A 20,103-nucleotide genomic window follows, 5' to 3' on the forward strand; every position below is an offset into this window, starting at 1 on the left:
ACCTATCAGAGGCCTGATAGCGTGTTTTAGTAATAGTGACATGGATACTGTACAGGCCTCCTGAACTAACCACTATCAGAGTCCTCCTGAACTAACCACCTATCAGAGTCCTCCTGAACTAACCACATATCAGAGTCCTCCTGAACTAACCACCTATCAGAGTCCTCCTGAACTAACCACCTATCAGAGGCCTGATAGCATGTTTTAGTAATAGTGACATGGATACTGTACAGGCCTCCTGAACTAACCACTATCAGAGTCCTCCTGAACTAACCACCTATCAGATTCCTCCTGAACTAACCACCTATCAGAGGCCTGATAGCGTGTTTTAGTAATAGTGACATGGATACTGTACAGGCCTCCTGAACTAACCACTATCAGAGTCCTCCTGAACTAACCACTATCAGAGTCCTCCTGAACTAACCACCTATCAGAGGCCTGATAGCGTGTTTTAGTAATAGTGACATGGATATTGTACAGGCCTCCTGAACTAACCACCTATCAGAGGCCTCCTGAACTAACCACTATCAGAGGCCTCCTGAACTAACCACTATCAGAGGCTTCCTGAACTAACCACTATCAGAGGCCTCCTGAACTAACCACTATCAGAGGCCTCCTGAACTAACCACTATCAGAGGCCTCCTGAACTAACCACTATCAGAGGCCTCCTGAACTAACCACTATCAGAGGCCTCCTGAACTAACCACTATCAGAGGCCTCCTGAACTAACCACTATCAGAGGCCTCCTGAACTAACCACTATCAGAGGCCTCCTGAACTAACCACTATCAGAGGCCTCCTGAACTAACCACTATCAGAGGCCTGATAGCGTGTTTTAGTAATAGTGACATGGATACTGTACAGGCCCAATGGTGCTTTCAGTGACCTGTGTGACATGTGTTGACTACCAGCAGGTCTGTTTCGACACCGATATTTCCCCATACATGTAGTGTTATTCTAAAAGTTCTCAAAGGCAGTAGCTCTTAAGTGGTTTTGGCCAAAAACCTAATGATTTTATAACATTATTGACAACATGCTATTTCCATTTGTTCTCCAGACAAATGGAATTAGCCAAGGTTTCGTTCCTTTGAAATAGCCAAGACACACCAGTGAGTACCATAGCACCATTTGGGAAACTGTGCAAAGGCTCCATAGCTGGTGAATATAACCAGACGAACAGCATCATTCAATAACAGCACTGAGCCCTCAGCAGACAGACATGATTCATCCTGTGCTGTGAAAGTTGAGGACTTAATTCTCCTGTCTTCACCAGCACCGCTGCAGTTATGAAGCACAGGTGGGCTATTGTACAAGTCTTTGTGAGAACTTCCAGATGTGTGGAACATAAAGGCAACATTTTTTACCTTGGGACTACAGTTAAGAATAGTCTGAGACCAGGGACCAAAGACCCAGCTCCAAGCTATGAACTCCACAACCAGCTCCAGACTCTTTCCCGACCAGAAAGGCTGGCTCTAGACTCTTTCCCGACCAGAAAGGCTGGCTCTAGACTCTTTCCCGACCAGAAAGGCTGGCTCTAGACTCTCTCCTGACCAGAAAGGCTGGCTCTAGACTCTCTCCCGACCAGAAAGGCTGGCTCTAGACTCTCTCCCGACCAGAAAGGCTGGCTCTAGACTCTCTCCCGACCAGAAAGGCTGGCTCTAGACTCTCTCCCGACCAGAAAGGCTGGCTCTAGACTCTCTCCCGACCAGAAAGGCTGGCTCTAGACTCTCTCCCGACCAGAAAGGCTGGCTCTAGACTCTTTCCCGACCAGAAAGGCTGGCTCTAGACTCTTTCCCGACCAGAAAGGCTGGCTCTAGACTCTTTCCCGACCAGAAAGGCTGGCTCTAGACTCTTTCCCGACCAGAAAGGCTGGCTCTAGACTCTCTCCCGACCAGAAAGGCTGGCTCTAGACTCTCTCCTGACCAGAAAGGCTGGCTCTAGACTCTCTCCTGACCAGAAAGGCTGGCTCTAGACTCTCTCCTGACCAGAAAGGCTGGCTCTAGACTCTCTCCTGACCAGAAAGGCTGGCTCTAGACTCTCTCCTGACCAGAAAGGCTGGCTCTAGACTCTCTCCTGACCAGAAAGGCTGGCTCTAGACTCTTTCCCGACCAGAAAGGCTGGCTCTAGACTCTTTCCCGACCAGAAAGGCTGGCTCTAGACTCTTTCCCGACCAGAAAGGCTGGCTCTAGACTCTTTCCCGACCAGAAAGGCTGGCTCTAGACTCTTTCCCGACCAGAAAGGCTGGCTCTAGACTCTCTCCCGACCAGAAAGGCTGGCTCTAGACTCTCTCCTGACCAGAAAGGCTGGCTCTAGACTCTCTCCTGACCAGAAAGGCTGGCTCTAGACTCTCTCCTGACCAGAAAGGCTGGCTCTAGACTCTCTCCTGACCAGAAAGGCTGGCTCTAGGCTCTCTCCTGACCAGAAAGGCTGGCTCCAGACTCTCTCCTGACCAGAAAGGCTGGCTCTAGACTCTCTCCTGACCAGAAAGGCTGGCTCTAGACTCTCTCCTGACCAGAAAGGCTGGCTCTAGACTCTCTCCTGACCAGAAAGGCTGGCTCTAGGCTCTCTCCTGACCAGAAAGGCTGGCTCCAGACTCTCTCCTGACCAGAAAGGCTGGCTCTAGGCTCTCTCCTGACCAGAAAGGCTAGCCGCTGAGCCTTTTTCTTGGGGGTGTGCGATCAACAATAATCCTCTTTCCTCCCCCCCTCTCCTTTTCCAAGCAGCCTCTTTTATCTCTGCCGGAGAGGAACAGGGGAAAGAAAAACTGTGTGGACATGCTTGGTTACCTCTGAAAGGCAAAACAGTAAACTGCCGTCGACTGCATACCTGCACAGTCCACCTCTCCCTCTTACTGCCCATGCCGAGGCTGACGGCCTGTCGGCAGGACAGCCGGGGGGACGGGGGAGGCATTTTTGTGTCCCATCCAAATGCTGACCTCTCCAATTTTCCGGTAATCACAGCTAATTCCACCATTGTTTTCTGCGTCCGAGAGTAAGAGCCAATGATAGGGCTGTGGCGTCCAGGAGAGGAGATGGGGGAGATTCAGCCACCTGGGGAGTGACTAACCCCACCTACCCCTCTCCTCTCCCCCAACCCCCCCAGAGAGGGTCAGCAGGAGGAATGGGGATAAAGTCCAGCACGCCACTGCAGTACAAACACAGCTGCGTCTTAGCACTGCCAGACCGATTGTCCCAAGACATGAGAGACTAGCGAGAGAAAGCGGAGGAGACTGCCATCCAGCTTTGATCATGGGGAGCCACCAAACCATCACAAATCTCTGTTCACAATTCTATATCAACATCAAAACCCTTAGAGAAGGTCAAAGTGCCAAAAGTAAAGTTCTCTCAACATTTGCTTAAATCTACATTGTGTGAAGTAGTTTCCTCTTGGAAAAACAGATGTTTAAAAAAAATGGCGCAATTAAAAGAAAAAACGATGAAGTAAGCGTGAAGGTTCCCTATGAAAGACTAACATGAGGACCTCAGGGGTATCCCACAGGCAACAGATAGGACTGGAGGAGCCGTGCTGAGTGACTCATTCTCTAGTGATGGTAGATTTACAGCGAAACTCCACAGTGCTGACCTCACACATCCAGTGAGGTCGCTGGTTTATGGAGAGAGGAAAGATCGGGGAGGCTGGAGGGGCTTGGAGGAGACTTCCAGGAGTATCAAACTGTCACATATTAAAGCATGATTCAACCACTCAGATTATTTCATTAGAAACATGTGCACATAAATCAAACCCCCTGAAATGAGTCAAAATATCCCCTGAGTATGACAGTGCAGATCAAATGTTTAAAGATGGATTACAGCACGCTAGACTAACAGTATCAAATGGTGTTTGGTAGCACAGGTAGTGCTGGTATATCAAACATCTTTCCATTATCAAGAAAGGAGACTCGTTTCAAAAAGTGAAGTTGAATCAGCCATATATTCTCTTTTTCTAGTCAGGACTCCCAACAGTCATAATCTCTCTTACATGCATCGGTGGGATTTCTCCGGGGCTGTGTTGAGTTGCCGTGGTGACAGACTATTAGTAAATAGGGGAGGTTTGACCCCCTAACCAGGATGCGAGGTTGGGATGAGTGGGATGGATGAGAAAATGTACGGTTCCCACAGAATCACTATCATTCTGATACAGACGGTCTTCCAGTAGCAAGTTTTCCAAAATAGATCAACTGCTTTCAGTTGACCTCCCAAATCCTTGTCATCAACGGTTCTTTAGAAGGCTTTCCCCACAACAACATGTTCGATTTTTCATTTCATTTCAAAAGAGAAAAAAAAATGTCTACACACGAATATGTATATCACCTGTTTAACTTCAAAGCTCACAACCCTACCATTAACCACCAGCACTCCTTGTACAAAGGAGCACCTGTATTGGGGGAAATAACTAGTGCCCTCACTCTGCCCTCCCAGCTAAACACTAACCTGTGTTAGGGACCACACACACACACCGAATGTTGATCGGCCGTTCGTTTGGCTTTAGGGACCACCTGCTGATGGACGTCTGACTGCTGACATTTTCGCATTGCACTTGGTTTGCAAATCACAGCCCGCTCTCTGTTCAGAGATGCTAGTACTCTAGAAACCCTGCTACTCACTCTGAGTAAAAACCTCTTGATGTGGGATAGGTGAGAAACTCAAGTCAAATGTGCATGTCTCTCTCCCTAGGAGCCACTCACTTTAAATATGTAAATAGTGCTGTAGCCAGGCCGCTGTCACGGCAAGCACGTACTGTATCCCTCCCTCTCAAATGATCGGGAGGCAAGCACGTACTGTATCCCTCCCTCTCAAATGATCGGGAGACAAGCACATACTGTATCCCTCCCTCTCAAATGATCGGGAGACAAGCACATACTGTATCCCTCCCTCTCAAATGATCGGGAGACAAGCACATACTGTATCCCTCCCTCTCAAATGATCGGGAGACAAGCACATACTGTATCCCTCCCTCTCAAATGATCGGGAGACAAGCACATACTGTATCCCTCCCTCTCAAATGATCGTGAGACAAGCACATACTGTATCCCTCCCTCTCAAATGATCGTGAGACAAGCACATACTGTATCCCTCCCTCTCAAATGATCGGGAGACAAGCACGTACTGTATCCCTCCCTCTCAAATGATCGGGAGACAAGCATGGGCATCAAGAGTCAGTAGCAGTCACCAACCTGGCAACCAGCATCTACTGCCTTCCAACAAACTGGGAAGAACTGGGGAAATCTGGCAGCCAATGGCCTGCACACAAAGGAAAAACCTCTTTACGTAAGCTGCTTTCTGGAAACACACAACGCACATACCCACACCTTGATGGAAATAGCTGACATGGAGATGAACTGCATTGAGAAAAAGTGAAATTCACAGATATGCCAGAGATAGCTTGAATGTGTTGAAACCTGCTCCATTGTAGTGGGGGGTGGGTAGATTTAGAGGCATTATGCCAAAACTCCACAGTACCACACTGTGGACGCTACAGTATATCTGAAGTCAGGACACAGAAATGGAAACAAGCAGAGATGTCAATACTCCCTAGCCTCATCCAGGCCTATTACTGAGTGAGCCTTCTCTTGGGACCTGTAGAACAACAACACCCTAACTACACTCTAATAGCATTGAGTGCATGTAGCGTTTGAGGTGTCAAATGTATGCCAGTGGCTATTACATGTATAAACATTCTTCACTGCTAAAACACCCGGCATAGCCTGCTAATCCTTCACTGACAGAAGTTTTACCTTCGCTAAAAAGGTTCACCGATTAGAGAAGTACAGTACAGTGAGCTCCTTAGCCCTGGTCATTTGCATTACACACATTCCAATAGAAGATATGTCTGTGTGACAACTAAAGTACACCAACATCTGCCAACAATGGTTTCTGACTTCTGAGGTAATAGTAGAGTAGCACTGCTGACTAGCACTGGTCACTGCTGACTAGCACTGCTGACTAGCACTGGTCACTGCTGACTAGCACTGCTGACTAGCACTGCTGACTAGCACTGCTGACTAGCACTGGTCACTGCTGACTAGCACTGGTGACTAGCACTGGTCACTGCTGACTAGCACTGCTGACTAGCGCTGGTCACTGCTGAGTACCACTGGTTACTGCTGACTAGCACTGCTGACTAGCACTGGTCACTGCTGACTAGCACTGCTGACTAGCACTGGTCACTGCTGACTAGCACTGGTCACTGCTGACTAGCACTGCTGACTAGCACTGGTCACTGCTGACTAGCACTGCTGACTAGCACTGCTGACTAGCACTGGTCACTGCTGACTAGCACTGCTGACTAGCACTGGTCACTGCTGACTAGCCCTGCTGACTAGCGCTGGTCACTGCTGAGTACCACTGGTCACTGCTGACTAGCACTGCTGAGTACCACTGGTCACTGCTGACTAGCACTGCTGACTAGCACTGGTCACTGCTGACTAGCACTGCTGACTAGCACTGGTCACTGCTGACTAGCACTGCTGACTAGCACTGGTCACTGCTGACTAGCACTGCTGACTAGCACTGGTCACTGCTGACTAGCACTGCTGACTAGCACTGGTCACTGCTGACTAGCACTGCTGACTAGCACTGGTCACTGCTGACTAGCACTGCTGACTAGCACTGGTCACTGCTGACTAGCACTACTGACTAGCACTGCTGACGAGCACTGGTCACTGCTGACTAGCACTGCTGACGAGCACTGGTCACTGCTGACTAGCACTGCTGACTAGCACTGCTGACTAGCACTGCTGACTAGCGCTGGTCACTGCTGACTAGCGCTGGTCACTGCTGACTAGCGCTGGTCACTGCTGACTAGCGCTGGTCACTGCTGACTAGCGCTGGTCACTGCTGACTAGCGCTGGTCACTGCTGACTAGCACTGGTCACTGCTGACTAGCACTGGTCACTGCTGACTAGCACTGGTCACTGCTGACTAGCACTGGTCACTGCTGACTAGCACTGCTGACACGGGGTTTGCCGGCGGAGCTGAGGGGTGAGTCAGAGACTGAGGAGGAGAGTGATGGGAGAGAGCTGTTGGTTTGCCTGGAGCCTGCCTCCGGCGACGATCCATGGCCCGGAGCCTGCCTCCGGCGACGATCCATGGCCCGGAGCCTGCCTCCGGCGACGATCCATGGCCCGGAGCCTGCCTCCGGCGACGATCCATGGCCCGGAGCCTGCCTCCGGCGACGATCCATGGCCCGGAGCCTGCCTCCGGCGACGATCCATGGCCCGGAGCCTGCCTCCGGCGACGATCCATGGCCCGGAGCCTGCCTCCGGCGACGATCCATGGCCCGGAGCCTGCCTCCGGCGACGATCCATGGCCCGGAGCCTGCCTCCGGCGACGATCCATGGCCCGGAGCCTCCAGAGAGGATCCATGGCCCGGAGCCTCCAGAGAGGATCCATGGCCTGGAGCCTCCAGAGAGGATCCATGGCCCGGAGCCTCCAGAGAGGATCCATGGCCCGGAGCCTCCAGAGAGGATCCATGGCTCGGAGCCTCCAGAGAGGATCCATGGCCCGGAGCCTCCGGCGACGATTCCCGCACCAGAGTCGCCACCGAAGCGGGCGGATCCTCGAACGGAGCGGGGTCTACGTCTGGCACCGGAGCCGCCACAGAGGTTAGATGCCCACCCGGACCCTCCCCTATAGTCAGGTTTTGCGGCCGGAGTCTGCACTTTTGGGGGGGGGGACTAGCACTGCTGACTAGCACTGCTGACTAGCACTGGTCACTAGCACTGCTGACGAGCACTGGTCACTAGCACTGCTGACGAGCACTGCTGACGAGCACTGGTCACTAGCACTGCTGACGAGCACTGGTCACTAGCACTGCTGACGAGCACTGGTCACTAGCACTGCTGACTAGCACTGGTCACTAGTCACTGCTGACTAGCCACTGCTGACTAGTCACTGCTGACTAGTCACTGCTGACTAGTCACTGCTGACTAGTCACTGCTGACTAGCCACTGCTGACTAGCACTGCTGACTAGCACTGCTGACTGACCAGCACTGCTGACCAGCACTGGTCACTAGTCACTGCTGACTAGCACTAGTCACTGCTGACTAGCACTGGTCACTAGTCACTGCTGACTAGCCACTGCTGACTAGTCACTGCTGACTAGTCACTGCTGACTAGTCACTGCTGACTAGTCACTGCTGACTAGCCACTGCTGACTAGCCACTGCTGACTAGCCACTGCTGACTAGCCACTGCTGACTAGCCACTGCTGACTAGCCACTGCTGACTAGCACTAGTCACTGCTGACTAGTCACTAGCACTGGTCACTAGCACTGCTGACTAGCACTGGTCACTAGCACTGCTGACTAGCACTGGTCACTAGCACTGCTGACTAGCACTGGTCACTAGCACTGCTGACTAGCACTGGTCACTAGTCACTGCTGACTAGCACTAGTCACTGCTGACTAGTCACTGCTGACTGGTCACTAGCACTGGTCACTAGCACTGGTCACTAGCACTGGTCACTAGCACTGCTGACTAGCACTGGTCACTAGTCACTGCTGACTAGCACTAGTCACTGCTGACTAGCACTGCTGACTAGCACTGCTGACCAGCACTGAGCACTGCTGACCAGCACTGCTGACCAGCACTGAGCACTGCTGACCAGCACTGCTGACCAGCACTGCTGACCAGCACTGGTCACTGCTGACCAGCACTGGTCACTGCTGACCAGCACTGGTCACTGCTGACCAGCACTGGTCACTGCTGACCAGCACTGGTCACTGCTGACCAGCACTGGTCACTGCTGACTAGCACTGGTCACTGCTGACTAGCACTGGTCACTGCTGACTAGCACTGCTGACTAGCGTAGAATTTAAACATCTGTCAGAGAAGGTATCTAAGAGGAAACTTGTTTTGTTGATATTATATCCATTATCTCTATGGTTGCAAAACTACTGGCAGTTTATTAAAGTTACTAGAATTTTTGGTAATTAACAGGTAATCTATGGCAATCTATTTTAATTTAGGTAATTTATAATAGAATGTATAATATATCTGTGTCCATATTGTCCACGAGTTTCCATACTGTTCAAGAGAAAATAGCCCGGTTAATGAAAAAAAACATCTAACTAACAGTGGCATTATATTCAACCAACTCTTCCAACTATTTACTTTTTTCACAACTGCCACCAGTTTAGCACTCGGGTTGGGTGAAATCCACATGTTCATACTGTCATACCATTTCTGTACCATTACAGGGTATACGGGGTGCTATTTTTAGTGTTTTTGTTGACAAACTCAATATACTTTAAAATATCTAAAACCAAATCGAAATTGTGTATAAATGATAATGGACCTACATTCTTCGTTTGTTGACTGTGTCCAGCTCACTAATAATCACCCAAAAGAAAGCTAGACAATCAGGGAGCATCGTAAATTCCAAAATCGATGGATAGAGGACAATTTTTATGCCAATTCTGAAGGCAAGACCGAATGTGGTCCCCGGTCAAAATGAGTTTGAGACCCCTAGTCTAGAAAGAAGACATTGTTTCTCAAGTCAAGTCACAAACCAGGTGGTGGATATTGAAGAAGTCTGATGTATGGAGCATATTTCAACATGAAACAGAGCTGCACAGACCGTGCTGTACAATCTGTCACTCGTCATTCCATCAGACAACATTTACTTACATCATCTAGCGCTCTTCACATAAGTATATGTAGTATAAGTATATGCCATTTAGCAGTGTGTGTGCATACATTCTACGTATGGGTGGTCCCGGGAATCGAACCCACTACCCTGGCGTTACAAGCGCCATGCTCTACCAACTGTGCCACAGACAGTACATTCCAGTCAACACTTAAGTCACTATGTAATGCTGGCAATAAAATATAAGATATTGTACTAATATAGACTACATTTAATTTGATGATGTGTTATAATATTTACTGGTCTAAAGACAGTCCTTTTACTGTTTACTGTTGCTAACTCAATAATTATGAGGTTGAGTCATATTTGGACTGGGGTTGCATACCCAAACAGGGAGGCATTCAACAGAATATCTACAGTATGGCAGTCTAATCAGGAAGATGTTAAGGCCAAGTTGTTATGTCTGTATAGACTAAACACAAGTTTAAAAAATGTATCTGCTTAGACACAACATTGGGAGTGTTTTAATCTTTGTTTAATCTTCACAAGGATCTGTAAATGCTACTGGATCATTCCAGAACATACCAATAAGGCACTTGACATCTGTTTTGCTCACTGACAATAGCAGTCATGAAGAAAGGCTCAACAGTGAAGGACAGACAAGTCAAATCAAGCCATTTGGAGAGAACGGTACTGATAATGGCACATTTAATGATTATTACTATGAATGAAGGTAGGTAGTAGTAGCAGCTGTAGTAGTTTGGCTTTGTATGTTTTTGTCCCAAACTGTAAGCAGACCCTTATGTGTCTTCAAACATAATGACAGGGATAAACCCCCTATTTGTACATTGTGTATATATATATACATATATGACATTTGTAATGTCTTTACTGTTTTGAAACTTCTGTATGTGTAATGTTTACTGTTCATTTTTGTTGTTTTTCACCTTATATATTCACTTTGTATGTTGTCTACCTCACTTGCTTTGGCAATGTTAACACATGTTTCCCATGCCAATAAAGCCCTTGAATTGAATTTAATTAAATGTGATGCAGCCTATTCATACATCGCAAACAGTGCTCTTAGTTTCCACTGTAAACATACTGGCTCATATGGATTCTGCCTGAAAGTTTGGGAAAACAGACGGGTACTTTCAGAAGCTACCACACAATTCATTACTGCTTGGCACCTCAATAAAAGCATCTGGCGAAAAGTACAAGAAAACTACCATCCCCATTCAACAGTGTGTACTGTAAATCAATTGGGAGTATGAGTGGAAATCTATTTGCCCAGAACAGTAATTGGAAATGCACTCACTAGCGCATCAAACAAACCATTTAATTTGTGTAAACAGCCATTACTGGCTGTAGTAGCTGTGTTTTTGGCAGAAGTATTTTGCATTGTGTACTCCAACTATAGGAAAATGTGTGTATGTTCAATGACCTGTTCTATTAGAGCAGTGGTTCCCAAACGTTTTATAGTCCCGTCCCCTTTCAAACATTCACCCTCCAGCTGCGTAAACCCTCTAGCACCAGGGTCAGCTGTGCCCCCTCTAGCACCAGGGTCAGCTGTGCCCCCTCTAGCACCAGGGTCAGCTGTGCCCCCTCTAGCACCAGGGTCAGCTGTGCCCCCTCTAGCACCAGGGTCAGCTGTGCCCCCTCTAGCACCAGGGTCAGCTGTGCCCCCTCTAGCACCAGGGTCAGCTGTGCCCCCTCTAGCACCAGGGTCAGCTGTGCCCCCTCTAGCACCAGGGTCAGCTGTGCCCCCTCTAGCACCAGGGTCAGCTGTGCCCCCTCTAGCACCAGGGTCAGCTGTGCCCCCTCTAGCACCAGGGTCAGCTGTGCCCCCTCTAGCACCAGGGTCAGCTGTGCCCCCTCTAGCACCAGGGTCAGCTGTGCCCCCTCTAGCACCAGGGTCAGCTGTGCCCCCTCTAGCACCAGGGTCAGCGCACTCTCAAATGTTGGTTTTTGCCATCATTGTAAGCCTGCCACACACACACTATACAATACATTTATTAAACATAAGAATGAGTGTGAGTTTGTCACTTCCCACAAGCCGGGTTGTGACAAAGAGCTCTTATAGGATCAGGGCACAAATAATAATAATCAATAATTTTATAATTGATGATTTATTTAACCATCTTACATATAACACTTTATTTGTTCATCGGAAATTGTGAATACCTCACCACAGGTTAATGAGAAGGGTGTGCTTGAAAGGATGCACATAACTCTGCAATGTTAGGTTGTATTTTCCACACACAGTCTGTGCCTGTATTTAGTTTATGCTAGTGAGGGCAGAGAATCCACTCTCACATAGGTACGTGGTTTTAAAGGGCATCAGTGTCTTAACAGCGTGATTTACCAAGGCAGGATACTCTGAGCGCAGCCCAATCCAGAAATCTGGCAGTGACTTCTGATTAAAGCAGATTTTCACAGAACCGCTTGTTGCAATTTCGATGAGGCTCTCTTGTTCAGATATTGTTAAGTGGACTGGAGGCAGAGTATGAAAGGGATAACAAATCCAGTTGTTTGTGTCATCCATTTCAGGAAAGTACCTGTGTAACTGCGCACCCATCTCACTCAGGTGCGTCGCTATATTACATTTGACATTGTCTGTAAGCTTGAGTTCATTTGCACACAAAAAAAAATCATACAAGGATGGAAAGACCTGTGTGTTGTCTTTGTTAATGCAGACAGAGAAGAGCTCCAACTTTTTAATCATAGCCTCAATTTTGTCCCGCACATTGAATATAGTTGCGGAGAATCCCTGTAATCCTAGATTCAGATCATTCAGCCGAGGAAAAACATCACCCAGATAGGCCAGACGTGTGAGAAACTTGTCATCATGCAAGCGGTCAGACAAGTGAAAATTATGGTTAGTAAAGAAAACTTTAAGCTTGTCTCTCAATTTAATAAAAACCTGTCAATACTTTGCCACTTGATAACCAGTGGACTTCTGTATATTGTAAAAGCATTACATGGCCGCAGCTCATATCATTGCATAGTGCAGAAAATACATGAGAGTTTAGGGGCCTTGCTTTAAGAAAGTTAACAATTTTCACTGTAGTGTCCAAAAAGGCTTTCATGCTGTCAGGCATTCCCATGGCAGCAAGAGCCTCTCAGTGGATGCTGCAGTGTACACAAGTGTCGTCGGGAGCAACTGCTTGCACGCGCGTTACCACTCTACTATGTCTCCCTCTCATGGCTTTTGCACCATCAGTACAGATACCAACATGAGCAGCAGCTACGTTTGGCTACATTCGAACCCGTTAGTGGAATTCAGGCGAGAGAGTGCTTCTTGTGACGTCACTCCAAATAAATCTTTCAAAACATTTCAAGTCGTTAAGCTAATTAATTAAAGCCGTTTTATGCTACATACACAAGGACTGTAGATCGTCAGTAGGCTACTGTACATGGACTCTGATCACTTCTGCTGAGCGGTTACACTAACAAGACATGGACTTGTTTTCCCTCCTCTAAAGCACAAAACACTAACACACAAGCTCTCAACTAAAACCAGCCAGCCAGCCAGCTGCAGTGTCCATTACATAGACATGGTTAGCGTATATAACACGTTAAGCACATCTCAATGAAAATGTGTCTAACTAAGAAAAACGTGGAAAAGGGGAACATTCTTATGTGATGTCATAAGTGTGCTTTCGGGCCTTCCTTGTGAGCTTTCAACCCTCCTACACTCACCCCATTCTTCCTTCCCTCCCTCCCTCCCCCTTTCCTGTTGACAGCTCTGCACACTGGTCCCATTCTGGCTGTCCTCACCCCACCTGGCACCATTCTGGCTGTCCCTCGCCCCACCCTTGCCCATTCTAGCTATCCCTCGCCCCACCCTGGCCCAATTATGTCTGTCCTCGCCCCACCTGGCCCCATTCTGGCTGTCCTCACCCCACCAAGGGCCCAACGTGTGTTCATCCAATAAGGTAGAAATGCCTTACAAGCCTGATGGGCCGCTTGAAGAGACATCACAAAGCCCCTTTCACTAAGACAAGACCGCTTGAAGAGACGGGAGACATCACAGACCCTTTCACTATGACAAGACCTCTTGAAGAGACGGGAGACATCACAGACCCTTTCACTATGACAAGACCTCTTAAAGAGACAGGATATGGCTTCATCCCTCCCTCTTTATCCCTCCCTCTTTATCCCTCCCTCTTTATCCCTCCCTCTTTATCCCTCCCTCCCTATCCCTCCCTCCCCTCTTTAAAGGCCTTGTCCAGATATGTTTGTTGAAAAGCAAAGAAAACAGTGGTGTAATAATCTTGCCACTTTACACAGTAGAGGTGCCCTGGCTGTGGTCTGGATGGGGCCAGCTGGTTTTGATTAGAGAACACTGAGGCCCAGTCACTGCGGTCGGAAACAAAGAGAGGACCCAGAGTGGGAAACAGAGGGCCACCGTAGAGAACGTATTAGCAAACAAAACACAATTCGTGCCCATTATGATGCATCTCAGATGCCAGTCTCCTGGTGGAAATCTGGGTTTGGCCAGATGGAAAATGTAGATGTTTATTCTGGTTTCTAACAGCAGTACTCTGTAACCAAAACTGGTCCTGTGGGTAAACATCACTATTCTCTGGAGATCAGTAATTGGACAGGACAGACCACTTCCTATGACTCCTGAGGGACTCATGTCTCTACCCCAATGGGAGTTGTTGTCAAATCACTCACATTAAAAGACTTGCCGTTTCTCCTCACCTATTCTGAAGCAACACTGGCTACTGTATCCTCAGTCAACCATCACCCACTCCCCGCAGTCTGGCCCCTGTTCTTGAACTGTGCTGACTCACAAGGTCTGCTTTGTGTGGCATCCTGAAAACAGAAGGTGTGAGTGTGTGACTTTCAGACAGGGTGGAAATCAGGGCTTTAAACTTCTCACGTTCACTCCCTCCTTCCCTCCCCGTGTACAGTAACATTCAATCCTTTGTCCCAGGAGCTTCTAAAAACAGGCCTGGCTGTGTTATTTTAAACCACTCTTGCACACAATTTCAAATATCTATGATTTCCACCGGCCAAAAGGAGGCCTTTCTGGTGGAAAACTGAAAAGATTTCCAATTAGATATTAGCGCCAGAAAATGTAGCCAATAGACGTGTTTTGTCCCTGTCAGTCCGTAGGGTTAAATCAAATCAAATTTTGTGTGTCTGTGGGTAAGCCTGTGTGTGTGTGTGGACTATACATAGCTATGCTTTCAGCCACTATATGGCATTCCTCAGCAGGCCAAAGCTGTGGCAGCAGCCTCCCCCCCCCCCAATGGCCAGCATGTGTCTACCCTCATCACCAAAATGTCTTCTTGGTCCCATACAACTGGCCAACGCCAATGAGGAGATAACATGAGATTGCACAACTTCTAAAGTGTAATTATCTCCCACAGAATCACTCTGAAGGGGGGTTCCCACCTGAGGATGACATTCATGAAATATGTCACATTTCACAGAAACATTTATGGACAGACCCCTCTGAGACAGGTCAGGGGTCATTCTCTGCAGTGTTAGAGTGTTAAATCAAAAGCAGGCCAGCACTTTGTTCACGCACAAGGGAGGCTATGGTATGTGTGTGCCCAGACAATGCCAACATTCATCCAGCCACCCAGCATTCACTGTATCCGGCACAGCCTCCTCCCCAGAGAAATATAAAATGTATTTTTCCATGTTGAAATCAATCTGCTCATGTCGTTATGAGAGGTTCTTAAAAGGAAGGCGGTACACAGACTGCAGTATCAGGCATCTCCATTTGAAAAGCTCTACTTAAAGGAAACACATGGACACTTTGGGAATCCTAGATGAATTTAAAGCACAAATTAATGGATCATTCACATGGTTTTCCACCTGCTGTCCAAATCATTTTAAAATGGAGAGCGGATCTTCAAGACCACCAGTCACAATATGCAAAACATACATCATTTACATGTTCCGTAACCTTTCTACTAGCTCCCTAACCTTTAGCTGTAAGTGGCTCTGCACTTAAGGATATTACCATTGACATGTCACAAAATAATGTTAATCTTCGCTCTGGACTGCTGTGTATCAACATCCTCAAACAAACTTTTAAAAACAGCACAATATTGAGTCTCACAAGTCACAGCCATTACCTTAAAAAGAGGAACATTCTGAGAAGTCTCCCACAGGCACAGCTCCTATTCCAAATCTCAAAATCAAAAAGCACAGGAAAGAGGATTTTGACATCTACCATCTCATTGTCGTTAGAAACTGATAAGATGAACATTCCTGCAACATTATTTTGTTGAAATATAATTTGATCTCAGATACTGATTGCACCCAAATTGGCAATTTTAATGTATATCAAGGAGTTAGACACAACCCACACCAATCCCACCCCAACAACAAGTATATAGTATCCGTTCTCTGTGGAGATGGTTGTCCTTCTGGAAGGTTCTCCATCACTGCAGCACTCCACCAATCAGGCCTTTATGGTAGAGTGTCCAGACGGAAGACACTCCTCAATAAAAAGGCACCTAAAGACTCTCAGACCATGAGAACCAAGAACTCTTTGGGTGGAATGCCAAGCGTCACGTGTGTAGGAAACCTGGCACCATCCCTATGGTGAATCATGGTGGTGGCAGCATCATGCTGTGGGGATGTTTTCAGTGGCAGGGACGGGTCAGGATCGAGGCAAAGATGAATGGAACAAAGTACAGAGATGCTTGATGAAAACCTGCTCCAAAGCACTCAGGATCTCAGACTGGGGTGAAGGTTCACCTTCCAACAGGACAACAACCCTAAGCACACAGCCAAGACAACTCAGGAGTGGCTTCGGGACAAGTGTCTGAATGTCCTTGAATGGCCCAGCCAGAATCCGGACTTGAACCCGATCAAACATCTCCAGAGAGACCTACAAATAGTTGTGCCCTACTGTCATTGAAATTACAAAGTTATTTGTGGAATAGATTTCTACATTGTGTAAAAGCACAATTTTCCTATTGAGATGCATTACATTGAAAATTGTACACCATCTCTTTAAAAATGTCAGGTTTGTGAAAGAGCTGCCATATTGAATGTTGCATTTCAAGGCTAACTCAACTGGGTTGCAAGCTAGCTAACTTCACGCACAGTTTAGTTAAGTGAATTCAATGTCATCAGCTAGCGAACTTCCGATTAGCTTGCTATTGCTATGCATATAGCATAGCTATTGCTATGCAGACGACAGACAATTAATCTTCTCCTTTCCCCCTTCTGATGACCAGGTGGCGAATCGCATCTCTGCATGTCTGGCAGACATATCAGTGTGGATGACGGATCACCACCTCAAGCTGAACCTCGGCAAGACGGAGCTGCTCTTCCTCCCGGGGAAGGACTGCCCGTTCCATGATCTCGCCATCACGGTTGACAACTCCATTGTGTCCTCCTCCCAGAGCGCTAAGAACCTTGGCGTGATCCTGGACAACACCCTGTCGTTCTCAACTAACATCAAGGCGGTGGCCCGTTCCTGTAGGTTCATGCTCTACAACATCCGCAGAGTACGACCCTGCCTCACACAGGAAGTGGCGCAGGTCCTAATCCAGGCACTTGTCATCTCCCGTCTGGATTACTGCAACTCGCTGTTGGCTGGGCTCCTGCCTGTGCCATTAAACCCCTACAACTCATCCAGAACGCCGCAGCCCGTCTGGTGTTCAACCTTCCCAAGTTCTCCCACGTCACCCCGTTCCTCCGCTCTCTCCACTGGCTTCCAGTTGAAGCTCGCATCCGCTACAAGACCATGGTGCTTGCCTACGGAGCTGTGAGGGGAACGGCACCTCAGTACCTCCAGGCTCTGATCAGGCCCTACACCTAAACAAGGGCACTGCGTTCATCCACCTCTGGCCTGCTCGCCTCCCTACCACTGAGGAAGTACAGTTCCCGCTCAGCCCAGTCAAAACTGTTCGCTGCTCTGGCCCCCCAATGGTGGAACAAACTCCCTCACGACGCCAGGACAGCGGAGTCAATCACCACCTTCCGGAGACACCTGAAACCCCACCTCTTTAAGGAATACCTAGGATAGGATAAAGTAACCCTTCTCACCCCCCCCCCTTAAAAGATTTAGATGCACTATTGTAAAGTGGCTGTTCCACTGGATGTCATAAGGCGAATGCACCAATTTGTAAGTCGCTCTGGATAAGAGCGTCTGCTAAATGACTTAAATGTAATGTAAATGTCTATCTCCATGTAATCAGTTAGCCAGGGCTAACCGCTCTGAGTGAGACAATAACAGAGATGAGATAACTGCTAGACTCCTTTAAGAGGGAGGGACAGAGTGTGTGTGTGTGTGTGTGGGTGGGGGGGCTCATATGCAGAGTCCATTCACCAGAGGTTCTGATAAGACCATTGTCTCGCAGCACAGCGTGGGGTCATTTAACAAAGTAACCAGGCAGGCTGGCAGATCAGTGTGGCAGGGTGGTGTGAGTGTCTGTGTGAGTGTCTGTGTGTGGGGCTAAAGAGTTGGGATTTTTGGAAAGGAGTGGAGACTGAGCCTTAGTTCTGACAGTTGCCTGGCATGCAGCTCTCTTGGCTGCCGACTCTACTGGATTCTCATAATGGAACATAGAACCAGACCTGGCTCATAATGGAACATAGAACCAGACCTGGCTCACAATGGAACATAGAACCAGACCTGGCTCACAATGGAACATAGAACCAGACCTGGCTCACAATGGAACATAGAACCAGACCTGGCTCACAACCGAACATAGAACCAGACCTGGCTCACAACCGAACATAGAACCAGACCTGGCTCACAACCGAACATAGAACCAGACCTGGCTCACAACCGAACATAGAACCAGACCTGGCTCACAACCGAACATAGAACCAGACCTGGCTCACAATGGAACATAGAACCAGACCTGGCTCACAATGGAACATAGAACCAGACCTGGCTCACAATGGAACATAGAACCAGACCTGGCTCACAATGGAACATAGAACCAGACCTGGCTCACAATGGAACATAGAACCAGACCTGGCTCACAATGGAACATAGAACCAGACCTGGCTCACAATGGAACATAGAACCAGACCTGGCTCACAATGGAACATAGAACCAGACCTGGCTCACAATGGAACATAGAACCAGACCTGGCTCACAATGGAACATAGAACCAGACCTGGCTCACAATGGAACATAGAACCAGACCTGGCTCACAATGGAACATAGAACCAGACCTGGCTCACAATGGAACATAGAACCAGACCTGGCTCACAATGGAACATAGAACCAGACCTGGCTCACAATGGAACATAGAACCAGACCTGGCTCACAATGGAACATAGAACCAGACCTGGCTCACAATGGAACATAGAACCAGACCTGGCTCACAATGGAACATAGAACCAGACCTGGCTCAGGAACATGTCTTCCTCTCTCGGTCTCACTCGCCCCCCTCAGACTCTCTTTACCCCTCCTCTCCCTCTCTCTCTCTCCATCGCCCTCCCTCTCTCTCATAGGAGTTTCCCCATGGAGGACAACATAACAGCAAAGCGGAGGCAACAGGAAACAGAAGAGCAGTCTGGGAGGCCACTATAAGGACAGTAATCCATTTAACCTGGACAACAGCCGAGGAGGGTTTTACTCCTCCGGTCAAATAACTTTGGGAGGCTTAGCCAACAAGACACAGGGATGAAGTTTGTTTTCTGAAAGCTCTGGGGGAGGCAGAGCAGAGCACAGTTTATCAAAACATAAAATGCATCCAATATGGGTTAGACAGTAGAGGTCGACCGATTATGATTTTTCAACGCTGATACCGATTATTGGAGGACCAAAAAAAGCCAATACCGATTATTGGAGGACCCAAAAAAAAGCCAATACCGATTATTGGAGGCCCAAAAAAAAGCCAATACCGATTATTGGAGGACCAAAAAAAAGCCGATGCCGATTATTGGAGGACCCCCCAAAAAAAAGCCAATACCGATTATTGGAGGACCAAAAAAAAAGCCGATACCGATTATTTGGACGATTGAATTTTTAAACATTTGTAATAATGACAAATTACAACAATACTGAATGAACACATTGTAACTTAATATAATAAATCAATAAAATCAATTTAGCCTCAAGTAAATAATGAAACATGTTCCATTTGGTTTAAATAATGCAAAAACAAAGTGTTGGAGAAGAAAGTAAAAGTGCAATATATGCTATGTAAGAAAGCTAACGTTTCAGTTATTTGCTCAGAACATGAGAACATATGAAAGCTGGTGGTTCCTTTTAACATGAGCCTTCAATATTCCCAGGTAAGAAGTTTTAGGTTGTAGTTATAGGAATTATAGGACTATTTCCCTCTATACCATTTGTATTTCATTCACCTTTGACTATTGGATGTTCTTATAGGCACTTTTGTATTGCCAGTGTAACAGTATAGCTTCTGTCCCTCTCCTCGCTACTCCCTGGGCTCGAACCAGCAACACAACGACAACAGCCACCATCGAAGCAGCGTTACCCATGCAGAGCAAGGGGAACAACTACTAGAAGGCTCAGAGCGAGTGACGTTTGAAACGCTATTAGCGCACGCTA

At 47.7% G+C, this 20,103-nt stretch overlaps 1 protein-coding gene across 2 annotated transcripts in view; it reads right to left on the bottom strand.

Moving 5' to 3' along the window:
- Positions 1-20,103, bottom strand: part of LOC118401550 (prolyl 3-hydroxylase 2) — a 106,676-nt gene that overhangs the window by 48,138 nt on the left and 38,435 nt on the right. The window contains exon 1 of one of the 2 annotated variants that reach the window (XM_035799159.2): positions 14,298-14,388. The exons of the other annotated variant lie outside the window; for it this stretch is intronic. The gene's annotated coding sequence lies outside the window, so the exon portion shown is untranslated. Of the gene's footprint in view, positions 1-14,297; positions 14,389-20,103 lie in introns of those variants that run through there. 2 annotated transcript variants of the gene reach the window in all.

Source organism: Oncorhynchus keta, chromosome 22, assembly GCF_023373465.1.
Source record: "Oncorhynchus keta strain PuntledgeMale-10-30-2019 chromosome 22, Oket_V2, whole genome shotgun sequence".
NCBI classification, from domain to species: Eukaryota; Metazoa; Chordata; class Actinopteri; order Salmoniformes; family Salmonidae; genus Oncorhynchus; species Oncorhynchus keta.